The sequence below is a fragment of the Eupeodes corollae genome, chromosome 1 (genome assembly GCF_945859685.1).
Source record: "Eupeodes corollae chromosome 1, idEupCoro1.1, whole genome shotgun sequence".
Lineage (NCBI taxonomy): Eukaryota > Metazoa > Arthropoda > Insecta > Diptera > Syrphidae > Eupeodes > Eupeodes corollae.
Window position 1 is genome coordinate 258,290,697 of NC_079147.1, and position 13,011 is coordinate 258,303,707.

General features: G+C 29.6%; 1 non-coding gene across 1 annotated transcript; it reads right to left on the reverse strand.

Moving 5' to 3' along the window:
* Positions 1–12,408: 12,408 nt before the first annotated feature.
* Trnar-acg (transfer RNA arginine (anticodon ACG)) lies at positions 12,409–12,481 on the reverse strand. The gene has a single exon. It is a non-coding gene; the product is annotated as a tRNA-Arg (tRNA).
* Between the last annotated feature and the right edge of the window lie 530 nt (positions 12,482–13,011).

Consider the following 13,011-nt stretch of genomic DNA (forward strand, 5'->3'; position numbering starts at 1 on the left):
CAAAATTGTTTTAGATATGAAATCATATTTCAGTCCTAAAATTTTTTAGGTGACAATTTTTTTTTTCAGTTTTATTGATTTATAGAAACAACCGTTATATTGATTTTTTTCAAAAAATATACCTGTTTGGTATAACGTTATAATATATTATATAAAATTTAATTCAAGTCTCTAGCTTTTTCGGTTCGTAAGATATTTAGGGTTAACCAAAGTTTTCACCCTTTTTTCAAACTGCTATGGTAAAAACACCACCCACGCAATTTTCTTAAGAGCCCTTTCTGCATCTTTCTGCCTTTTTATCTGTATAACAGAATTTATTTGAAGTCGATATCTCTTCTAGTTCTTGAGCTATGGAAGACGAAAAAACGTCGCGAACGTACGGACGTACAAACGTACGTACACACGCACGCACCGACATTTTTCTAAAAATCTTTTATTTCGACTCTAGGGACCTTGAAACGTCGAGAAATGTCAAAATTTTCAATTTGACAAATCGGACCCATTACAATAACTTCCTATGGGAAGTTAATAAGAAAAATTGTTGTCAATATTCAGTACAATTTTGAGAAAAATCGAATTGACAGTTTTCTTACAAAAAATAAAAACCTAAACAAAAATTAATAAAAGTTATAAAAAAAATAATTATCTACCTAAATAACTTTTCAAAACTTTAAGACATTGGCTTTAAAAGAATTTAATTTTTTTTAAATATTGTTGTCAACATTCAGTTACATTTTGAAAAAATCAAATTGACAGTTTTTTACAAAAGCTAAAAATCTTAAATGAATTAATTAAAGTTGGTAAGAACCAATTTTCGACTCAATTATCTTTTCAAAATTTAAAAATATTAGCTTTAAGCTAATTTTATCTTATAAAAAATATTTTTTTGAACATTAGATAAAATTTTTCGAAAAATCGAATTGACTGTTTTTTTTTTAACAAAAAATACATATACAGCTAAAAAAAAATTATAAAAATTCGTACAAATTTAAGATATAGGCTTCAAATTAGTTTTATTTTATAAAAAATATTGTTTTCAACATTAAGAAATTTTTTTTATTAAAGTCTAGCAGTCAGTTTTTTCCATACAAAATTAAAATCTACAAAAAATAGTACGCAAAATTGATAAATATTAATGTTCGGTTCTCGATATCTCGTGAACAATAGAAGATATTGACGTCAAATTAGTTTCATGCATTCAATTTGTATTTGTTTAAATAAGAAATACAAATGTTTAAGAAATGCTATAAAATTAGTAAAAATTGGTTTTCGAATAAAAATCTCGTTAACCAAAATAAATTTTGAAATCAAACTCTTTTATCATATGAAAACTATTGTTGGTAATTTTGTATTTTCTTAGAATGATTTAACTGTAACTTTTTTAACAAAACACGAAAACTTACAAACCTTTTAAGCAAGACTAATCGACAGACGTAATGGGAAGTTATTAGTTAGGGTCGCATACCAGCCTCTTTTTTTAATAATATTAAGATAAAAGAGTTTGAATTTTTGAGTAATGGAAAATCAAATCTACAATTTTTTTATTTCGTGATTTTTCGTTTTTATCACATCTACCGGAAATTATTATAAAAGTTAACTTTAATCAAATTGATAAAAAAATTAAAACAGGTTCCAAATTTGAATTTTATTAATTTCGAAACAGAACAGCATCATGTTAAGAAATTAACTTCATGAATTTGTGAAGCGTGTGTTTTTTTAATTCAATAAAATAAACAAAGTTAATGTATAATGGCTTTATTAGTAAGAGCTAACATTCTCATTAATTATACAACACAACGTCGTTAAGTGCATTGTTTTGCATCAGCAGACCTGGCATTATGTCACTACTGTTTTTTAAAAAATGTTTATTAGGCTATTAAAATTTTAAGTAACTCAAAATATTATAAATAATACGAAATTTACCAACATTTTTTCTAATTTATTTTTCAAAGTCCCTCGGGTGGATTTCAATTCAAATTTTTGCACATATCTTTCAGTATCCCCTAAATCCGTTCAGGTTTTCACCTTTTTTTACCTAGCACGTCAGCCAGGAACCTACTGTTTCATTGTGTGGATTTATCATATTTTCTGCCCTTGGGATGTTTGATTGCAAAATAAAAAACAGAAAATGTATAAAACAAAATAAACAAAAAAAAAAAAAAACTTCAGAAAGCAATTCGATGCAAGGATATGATGAAAAGGCACAAAAGGGAAGTCAAATAAAAATGCATCGACATTTATACTTTTTACCCTTCCGATCCGTATACCACCATTACCACTCCCACCGTCACTACCGCCTACATCAATATAAATTCAGTCTTCTTTTTCACTGACTCAACACAAAAGTTAGTACGAATGTTGATGAATGTATTTGTATAAAGGGATAGGCTTTTCCACATCAGTTTGGCTACGTTTGCTGTTTCTTTTTTGTGTTTTATAATTTTGAAATGAAGCAAACGTTAAACAACAAAAGGAAACAGAAATATAAACAAAGTAAAAATAATAAAAAAAAAGTAAACCTCCTCCTATATGTATATTTAATAATTATAAAAACATTATACATTTATACAAAAGAGGACGAAAAGGGTGGAGTGCACAAAATAGAATTTGTATAATTGTGAAATCAGAAGGATATCATACATACAGATGCAAAAATATCTAATATTGAAGGAAGTAAGTAAATTCAATCTCACTCTCAAAAAATGTTGTGTTTTGTTATCCTATGTAAAAAAAATAAAATAGAGAAATTAGGTATTTACATTTTCATCCTTTGGAAACTTTTTTTTTAGTTTCTACAAGAATCCCGAGATTTATTTATGGATGAGACTTTCGTTTTCTTCAGTGTTCCATTAATATTTACAAACTCTCCGTGAAAATAAAACATTACAAAAATTTTCTTTGTATCATTTAGTCATAGTTGAATAATTTTTAGAAAGGAATCTAGAGAATTCCAGAATTTTCCAATAATTTGGTACCACAAAAAAAAACCATAAGTTTGACTCAAAATTGTATTTTTCCCTTATGAACCTTGTCATCATAACTCGTTCTCCCAAAATCGTTGCCATTTTACACTTATTTACCTATAGTTTATGAAAGACAACAAAGAAATTATTGTCCTCCTCCATGGTTAATGGAAAAACTAAGAATTTGGATGGTGTGCAGAACCATTTTACTTAGTCTCATAAGAATAAGCTCTGAAATTGAGCTGAAGACAATAAGATTGAACATTTCCAATCACATAAATGGAAACTTGGCAAACAAGAGATTCGTCTAAATATTTCAGTTTCCAAATACCTTTGTTTTTTTTTTAAGTTCATCTAAAGTACGATAGTAGATACAAATAGTGTTATTCAGTTCAGTTGATAATCTCATTTTGTGTAAGATAAAAAAAAGTCCATAAATTTCTTTGTTCTCAATGTAATCAAGATCCAGATTCAAGATTTTGTACTTGTTTTATCGTAGTCATATGGTAAGTTTTGAAAAAAATTCGAACTCCATATTTTAATCAAACCTGACATTATGATGGTCGAAAAAGTGGGTCCACCGATTCCGTCCGTCTGTCTGTTTGTAATGGCCTCTGCAGCCCAAACCATTAAGTCAGTTCACTTCAAATTAGTGAATTCAGGTTTTGAACTGATTTGAATAAATCGTTATTTTTTATTTGTTTGAAGACTACAAATATCACTAATTAATGTCTAAGTTTCAATAACAAATCGATATATTTTTCTTTAATTTGTGCTAATTTTTTTTTCTTAATTTGGCTTATTTCAAAATAAAAACAATTTTTCTATTGCTCCAGAAGGGTATCCCTTTAGAACCAATGTTTTGTTTTTAAGTTTTCTCAATATCTAATAAACCGATTTCAATATTTTTTCTGAAGCATTTTCTAATAATATTTGATTATCAAAACTGCCATTATTTTAATTTTTTAACTCTAAACAACTGTTTTTTCAAATAAAAATTTAAAAAAGAGGCTGGGATGTCGATTTGTCTTGCTTAAAAGTTTGTCTATATGTACTCGTATCAATTTTAACCAAATTTGCGTACTATTTTTTGTAGATTTTATTTTTTTATGAAAAAACGGACTGTTGGATTTTTATATAAAAATTACTGAATATTGAAAACAATATTTTCTGTGAAATAAAATAAGTTTGAAGCCAATATTTTTAATTTTTGGAAAGCTATTTGAGCCGAAAGTAAATTTTTACCAAGTTTTAGTATTGTTTTTTTAGAGTTTTATTTTTTGTAAAAAAACTGTCAATTCTAATTTTTTAAAAATTTTACCAAATGTTGAAAACAATATTTCTTGTAAGAAAAAATTAGTTAGAAGCTATTAACTCAGAGTTTTGAAAAGATACTTGAGTCGAAAATCAATTTTTACCCACTTTTATACATTTTTTTTTAGGTTTTTATTTTTTTGTAAAAAAACTGTCAATTCGATTTTTATCAAAATTTTATCAGATGTCAAAAACATTATTCGTCGTTGCACAAAATTGTTTTAGAGATAAAATCATATTTCAGTCGTAAAATTTTGTAGGTTACAAATTTTTTTTTATTTTTTTTGATTTAAAAAAAAAACCGTTATATTGGTTTTTTTTAGAAAAATATACCTATTTTGTATCACGTTACAATATATTATATAAAATTTAATTCAAGTCTCTCGCGTTTTTGGTTCGTTAGATATTTAAGGTTAACCAAAATTTTCACCTTTTTTTTAAACTGCAATGGTAAAAAAACCACCTACGCAATTTTCTTGAGAGCCCTATCTGCATTTTTCTGCCTTATTATCTGTATAACAAAATTTATTTGAAGTCGATATCTCTTCTGGTTCTTGAGCTATGGACGACGAAAAAAACTTCGCGAACGTACGTACACACGCACGCACAGTCATCTTTCTAAAAATCTTTTTTTTTTCGACTCTAGGGACCTTGAAATGTCGAGAAATGTCAAAATTTTCAATTTGACAAGTCGGACCCATTACAATAACTTCCTATGGGAAATTAATAAAATACGTAGATATTTCTGATATGATATTTCTTTTTTATATGTTAGCTTGAATGTTAAATACACAATTTAAATGACCACCACGCAAATTGTTGCAAGCATCGATTCTTTTAAGGTATTTTTCTACCACTTTTTGAAACATGTTGTGGGGTATATCAGCCATTACTTGACGCATGTTTGTTTTTAAGTGCTCAAGAGTTAAAGGTATATCTGCATAAACACGGTCTTTTGCGTAGCCTGATCATGATGACTGGCATGATCTTGGTGGCCAGTTGATATTGCCATGATATTGTTGATTGAGCGCACGTTCATTGGCACAAATTAATTATGATGAACTGGTAGCTGAGTTTTCTAAAAAAAAAAAGCCAGAACAATTATTTTTTGCAAATCAAATAGCTATGTTCCATTTATTCTTTTTTAAATTATTATTTTATTATTATTTCCTTCTCTGAACAGACAATTAAATACGTGTTTAAATAAATTAATAATTAACTTCCCATAGGAAGTTATTGTAATCGGTCCGATTTGCCAAATTGAATTTTTTACATTTCTATACGTTTCAAGGTCCCTAAAATCGATATAAAAGATTTTTAGAGAAATGCTGGCCGTGCTTTTTTGTCGTCCATAGCTCAAGAACTAGTAGAGATATTGACTTCGAATACCTTTTGTTAAACAGATAATAATGTAGAAAGGATGCTCAAGCTCAAAAAGCTTTGTGTTTTTTTTTGCGATATAAATTTAAATAAGGTGAACATTTTGGTTAACCTTAAATATCTCATGAACCAATAACGCTAACGACTTGAATTAAAATTTATAATGTATATTGCAACGTGATATCAAACAAGTATATTTTTGGAAAAAATTCAACTAAAGTTTTTTTTTGGAAAATCAAAAAAAAAAGCTAAACAAATTTGTCGAATCGAATATTTTACGAAAAATAATATATTACATTTCCAAAATAATTGTATGCAACGAGAAAGAACGGTTTTGAATTATCGTAAAATGTTAAGAAAAATCGAATAAACAGTTTTCTTACAAAAAATAAAAATATTACTAAAAGTTGGAAAGAAATTAATTTTCGACTCAAATATCTTTTCAAAAATTTAAGATATTTTCTTCAACCTAATTTTATTTTCAAAGAAATAATGTTTTCAACATACGATACAATTTTGAGAAAAATTGAAATGACATTCTTTTATAAAAAATAAAAACCTTGTAAGTTGGTAAACGTTGATTTGGGACTCAAATATCTTTTGAAACATTTAAAATATTGCCTTCAAACTTATTTCATCTCACAGAAAATATTGTTTTCAGTAAATTTTGTATGAAAATCCAACAGTTAGTTTTTTTTTATAAAAAAATAAAATCTACAAATTAATAGTACAAAAATTTTAATTTCTTAAAAATAAATCAACTGGCAACTTACAAAACCTACAAACCTACCTACAAACTTTTAGGCAAGACAAATCGACAGACGGGATGGGAAGTTATCAGTGTGGGTTGCATCCTAGCTTCTTTTTTATTATTATTATATTGTGTTTTTGAACTATTTTTTAAATACTTTCCGCTTCAAAAAATATTTTGTTTCCGTTCCTATGTATGTGTGATATATATTTTACATTAATTTTAAATTTGTCTGTATTTTTCACAGATGATATTTTGTGAAACAATTTTGAATTCTTAGTTCTTAGTAAGTTGATTATTTAGTTTTATTTTTGGGGATATTTTGTTAAAATAAAAATCTATCCTTTGGCCCTTGGGTTGGGTAATGAATAAATGACTTCATCCACCTCTAACCTTTCACTAAGAGGCGCCAATGTTGAATCTTTCGCAGGGCGCCAAATTAGTTCTTGCCATCCTAGGTGTGTACCCATGGCTAAAAAAATTAGAAGAAAAAACAAATTCAAATTATTTAGAAAATCATTTTTAGCGAATAATTCTCCCGCGACTAATTTACTCACGTTATTGATGACAATTATTATTTTTCCGGCACTAAAATTTGACCACAATAAGTAAAAACAATTCCCTGATTTATAACAATAAATGTGTCATATTGTTTTTTTGTGCCCCACAATTTAAAATTGTCTATTTTACAAATTGAGTGATTAATTAATGTTTTGAGGTTATTTTTGATGAAATCAGTTACTTTCACTTTAAAAATATTCGATTTGCAAATTAGTTTGTGTTGATTTTGAAATAGATTTAAATTGTCATCGACTCATCTCTTATAATTGAACAAATTTGTTAGAAGGTTTAATTTAGTATACAGTTTATAAAAATAAACTATTTTGCTGAGATAAAGGTTTAACTTTATTTATTAAGTATTTTAGTGAATTTTCGCTGATTAATATTTAAGTGTAATGCATAGATTTTGTATCTGCAAACAGAAATTGAGTTAGACACATACGTTAGCAATGTACAAAGTTCATTATATTATAATAAACATAATTGTATTTATTTTTCTAAATTTACTTCTTAATAAACGATTAAAAATAATATAAAAGTACAAAGTTTTGCTTCATTCCTAGAAAATTGTTAACATTTTATCGGAACACACTAAATCAATCCTAAAAATGCCTAATAAAAAAATCCACATACTCCCAAGTTCACTATTAAGTTTTATCACTTTCAATTAAGAGGATTACCCTTTATTAAAAATGGTACTACTTTGCAATTTCTAAGAGTGGTTATTCGTGAAAACAAGAACAAGAAGTAAACAAATCAACAAAGTGCAAAAAAAGTACATATGAGGCTTATCACATTGCAAGTTTTTGGATCAATTCAATGGGTGGTTTTTTGAACAGAAATTTAAAAAACAAGTGAAACATTTTGGTTGGCCCTACCAATTTGAAGGGACAAAAACGATATCGACATCAATCAAATTTTATATTTTTTAATGTGAAGTGATACATGTAACGAATAATAACGTTAAGTATTTAATAATATGCGAAATGTTGTTGTAAACGTAAAATAATGTTCTTAGAAGAATTTAATCAGCATTATTGTGTTGGTACCTAAAAATAATAAGAGCTTTCAAAAAATGTTGTTTTAATTGATAAAGATTAGTTTTCGACTTAAATGACGAAGCAAAAACAACTATTAAAATTAAATTTTTTTGTATGATATGCTGAATGCTATTACTAACTTTAAATTAATATTTTAAGCGGGAAAACCTACAAAACCAACAGCAAACAAGAGGCTGGGATGCGACCCACACTGATAACTTCCCATTCCGTCTGTCAATTTGTCTTACTTAAAAGGTTTGTAGGTTTTCATGTTTTTCTAAAAAAGGTTTAAGTTTAAGTATTTTAACAAATTTTAAGATTACCAACAATATGTTTCATATGACAAAATAGGTTGGTATTAATTGTTTTTTGTTTTGCTAACGAGATTTTTAGTCGAAAACCAATTTTTACCGATTTTAGTAGCATTTCTGAAAAGTTTTTATTTCTTATATAAACAAATACAAATTGGATGAATGAAATTAGTTTGAGAGTTATCGAGACCAGCACATCAATTGTTACCAAACTTTTGTACTATTTTTTGAAGATTTATTTGTTTATGAACTTTATTTTGATTTTTTTTTTTAAATTTACTGATGCAAAACAATATTGTTTGTGAGACAAAATTAGTTAGAAGCCATTATTTTTAATTTTTGAAAAAGATATTTGAGCTGAAAATAAATTTTTACCAAGCTTAGGATTGTTTTATTTTAGGTTTTTAACAATTCGATTTTTCTCAAAATTTAACCGAATGTTAAAAACAATATTTCTTATAAAACAAAAAAAGTTTGAACCCACAATCTCAAAGTTTTGAAAAGATATTTGATTGAAAATCAATTTTTACCCAGTTTTTATTCATATTTATAGTTTTTTATTTTTTGTACAAAACGAACAATTGGATTTTTTTGCAAAATTTTACGTAATGTTAAAAAAAATATTTCTCATACGACGAAAAAGTTATGAGATATAATCTCAAATTTTTAAAAAGATATTTGAGTAGAAAATCAATTTTTTCCAACTTTTAGAAATGTTTTTCTTTAGGTTTTACTCTTTGTAAGAAAATTGTCAATTCGATTTTCTTAAAATTTTACCAGATGTCAATAACGTTATTTTTCTTTGCATAAAATTATTTTGGAGGTTAAATCTTTTCTTCTTCGTAAAATATTTTAGGTGGCAAATATTTTTTTTAGGTTTCTTGATTTATAAAAAAATCGTTAGTATAAATTTTTTTCAAAAAATATGTAATTAAAATCAAGTATCTAGAGTTTTTGGTTCGTAAGATATTTAGGGTTAACACAAATTTTAGCCTTTTTTTCAAAGACTTACACAATTTTCTAAAGGCCTGCATCGTTCTGCCTTATTATCTGTATAACAAAATTTATATTTTTTTTTAATTCATTTTTATTAATTCATTCTTAAATCTATCTTAAAGCAAGACAAAAATTCAAAAAACTAGCCTAATTATTCATAACTTACAACTAACTTAATGGTGGGACCACTCTAAGTTAAACTATAACACTTTATACTAATGCCTTTCCGCCCTAAGATCTATTTCACTTCATTTAAATTTTATTTATTTATGTATTTATTAGAAAATTTAAAAAAAACTAATATCAATATCCTTTTTTATTTTTACTTACAAACTACTTAAAATAAGGTCCTAAAATAAAGCTTAAAACTAACTTAAACTACCAATTCTACCTATAAACTACTTTAAACTAGAACAACCACAGCAGCAAATCTAACTACCTAACATTTTTGTTTTTCATATTTTGTTGTCTTTTTTTTTTATTTTTATTTATTTTTTTTAATGTTTTTTTTGTATTTTTTTTTTTTTTTGTATTTTCTTTCGTGCCACCATGCCTATTCTACTTGAAACGAAACCCTAAAACTATAAAAGAAGTATGTAAGCCGGCCAAGACTTAGAACCCCATCCCGACTACCCACTATCAAGTGTCGATTAAAGCCACTAAAACTAGTTCTTCTGCTTCACCCTATCAGTTCGGTCCCGTTCGGACACAGCCCTACTGAACCGAAGGAGCTCTGCTCCGCCTTGTGCCATGACCTCCCGATTGTATGGGAGTCGCCTATCCACGGTTCTTCGTCTGACGTGGTAGATTAACCGAACTGCCAATCTATCCTGTATCAGACCGCATTTGTCTAAAAAGAGGAGTGCCTCTGGTGGAATGAAGCTGCTCAAGCGTGCACTTTCAAAATACTCGTAGTTCGGATAAAACGTCCCGAAAAAAAAATTGTTGGTCGAGGACATAGCTCTTTCAATGTGACCTCGAACGAGTTTTATCACGAAATTGTCAATTCTGTTGATTCGAGCCCCGTTGTAAAGGACCTCGTTGGAAAAGTAATGCACATAAGAAGATTCGGCTGTTCGATATAAGCCGGTACAGCGTCGTAAACACTGCCACTCGAACACCCGAAACTTCTCCATCTGGGAAGGGGCAACGTTGAACCACACAGGACAACCATAAACGATCATTGGCCGTATGAGGACCATGTAGCAAATTACCTTCACTCTGAGGTCAAGCCGACTGCTAAAAAACAGCGGTTTCGTCAGAGCGAAGGCTCCTTTGGCCCTGGTCAGAGCAGCATTTATATGTCTGTCGAAATATAAATACTGATCTAACCAGATACCGAGGTACTTCAGTACACTTTTGCTCGCTAATGGCTGCCCGTGAAGATCAACGATGACCATTTTGCTCCAATTCTTACACGTATCCCTCGTGGACTAGCCAACGGAGTTCGGAACAGAATTGTCTCTGACTTCTGTACATTTATTTTCAGTTTCCAGTCGTCGCAATATCGCTGAATCTTGTCGAAATCACGCTGCAAGAGAATTCTAATAACCTCAACCTTTCGGGCCGTTCTGTACGCAATTAGATCGTCGGCTTACGCAATTGCCTTTGTAAGACTACCTATCAGATCGCTGGTGTAAATGTTGAAGAGAATCGGCGAATTCACCGCTCCCTGTTGAAGACCATTTTTAATTGAGAATGTTGTGGTAGAAGTTACATTGCCACTTTTGACAACAAACTTTCTACCGTTAAGCATATCATAAAGTATATACAACAATGGCTTGCTTATGCCAAGCCTGCTTATTGTTAGGTAAAGACCCTCTAACCATACGGTGTCAAAGGCCTTTTCCAAATCAACCAGAACAGCACCTGTGCATTGTTGTTTTGATTTATTCCATTGGATATCAGAAACGAGTTTAGACGCAGCATGAATTGTGTCATGACCCGCCTTGAACCCGAACTGATTATCCGGAATTATTTTGTTGTCCGCAGCCCACTTAGTCAGGGCCCTATTAATGATCTTTTCGAAAACTTTGCTGATGCTCGGAAGAAGACTTATCGACCGAAGATTTGACGGGTTGGAGTTGTCCTTTCCCTTTTTCGGGAGAGGATGAACCACAGCAGTCTTCCAATGCACTGGATAATATGCATTATTCAGTGCATTGTTGAAGAGTGTGATGTAAATGTCAATTGCTTCCGTCGGTAAATGTCTTAGTACAACGTTGGATATACCATCGACACCTGCTGACTTTTTGTTTTTTATTGAATTGAAGATGAGCTGAAGCTCAACCTTCGTCACTAACAAGGGTTTTGGTCCCGTTTGCTCGGCGATTATGGCATTTGCCAAGGAATCGTCATTGAACCGCATGAAACCGCGGTTCTCAGATTGCCAATGTGTCATATCATTTCGAAGGTAAAAGTGATTAAGTAGGGCTCTGTTTTCCAGGTCGTGGTTGGGGCGAATGCTAACATTCACCTTCAACACTTGCTGGAAAGCAGCTCCAACTGCCTCCACTTTTTCCTTCGGATCTTCAATTATGTAAAATTCATCGTCAAAGATGGCTTCTTCTGGATCTATTTGCGCTGTCCTGAGTACGTCTTTGTTCTCTTCGGTTCTTTGGAGTTTCAGAGTGGGAAGGTCATTGTCGTTCTTTTTCCTGAATATTTTGTTGATTTTAGGGAACATACTAGGGTCACTCGAATTAACTGACCGGATTTTTCGGTCCCAGTACTTCTTAGTTGATAGCATGTACGACTTCAGTGTCCTAACCTCCAAGTCATGTGGGTCTGTAAGTCGTCTGTACAAGTTTTTGAGTCTTGTCATTAAGCCACTCTTGCGCTCTTTATATATTAAATCTGTAGTAAAATTCAATTGACATCTTTTCTTTTACAAACAGGAAAACCTACTAAAACAACAAAAAACTAAAGAATTATTTTTGACCAAAAACAAAGAAATACAATGACTTTAAAACTTATATCTCACACGAAATATTATTATTAAATTTAAGAAATATCGTCAGACGGGTAAGGATGGGGAGTTATAAGTGGGGGTCAAATCCCAGCAGTAAAATAATTAAAAATAAAAACATATTCGATCTTGCCAGGAGTCGAACCTGGAATCTTCTGATCCGTAGTCAGACGCGTTATCCATTGCGCCACAAGACCGTTGAAAATTTGCTATCACATGAACATTTTAATATCAATGTCACGGATGGCCATAGAACTATGTAGCTCTCAGCGAGTATGCCTGTCTATTTTATATATTTTGCCAAGGTCTACGAATGGAAATACATTAAAAGTTAATATCGTTTTAAAGCATCTATTTAATACAAAAATTGAGTATTGTTATGTTATTTCAAGGTTAAAATTTAGAACGTTAAGTAAGCCCACATCGTTTGCGTATAATTAGGTTAGGGGTTATACTGATGACAAATAAAACGTATTGAAGAATTGTTTTAATTTATTTTTGTAATCGAATTGAGTTTGATGAACCGGACAGAGACAACAACATAAGTTAAAACACCTTAATAGTCTTACTTCCTTATTTTTGATTAAATTTTTGTTGGTTAAATTTATTTATTCGAGTTAGCCGAATTGTAAAAGTTATTAACGGACAACAAAAGCTTTAGGTTCTATGTCATCGGTACGTTTTACAAAAGACAATCAAAGTTAGTTCTTTTGACATATTAACCTTT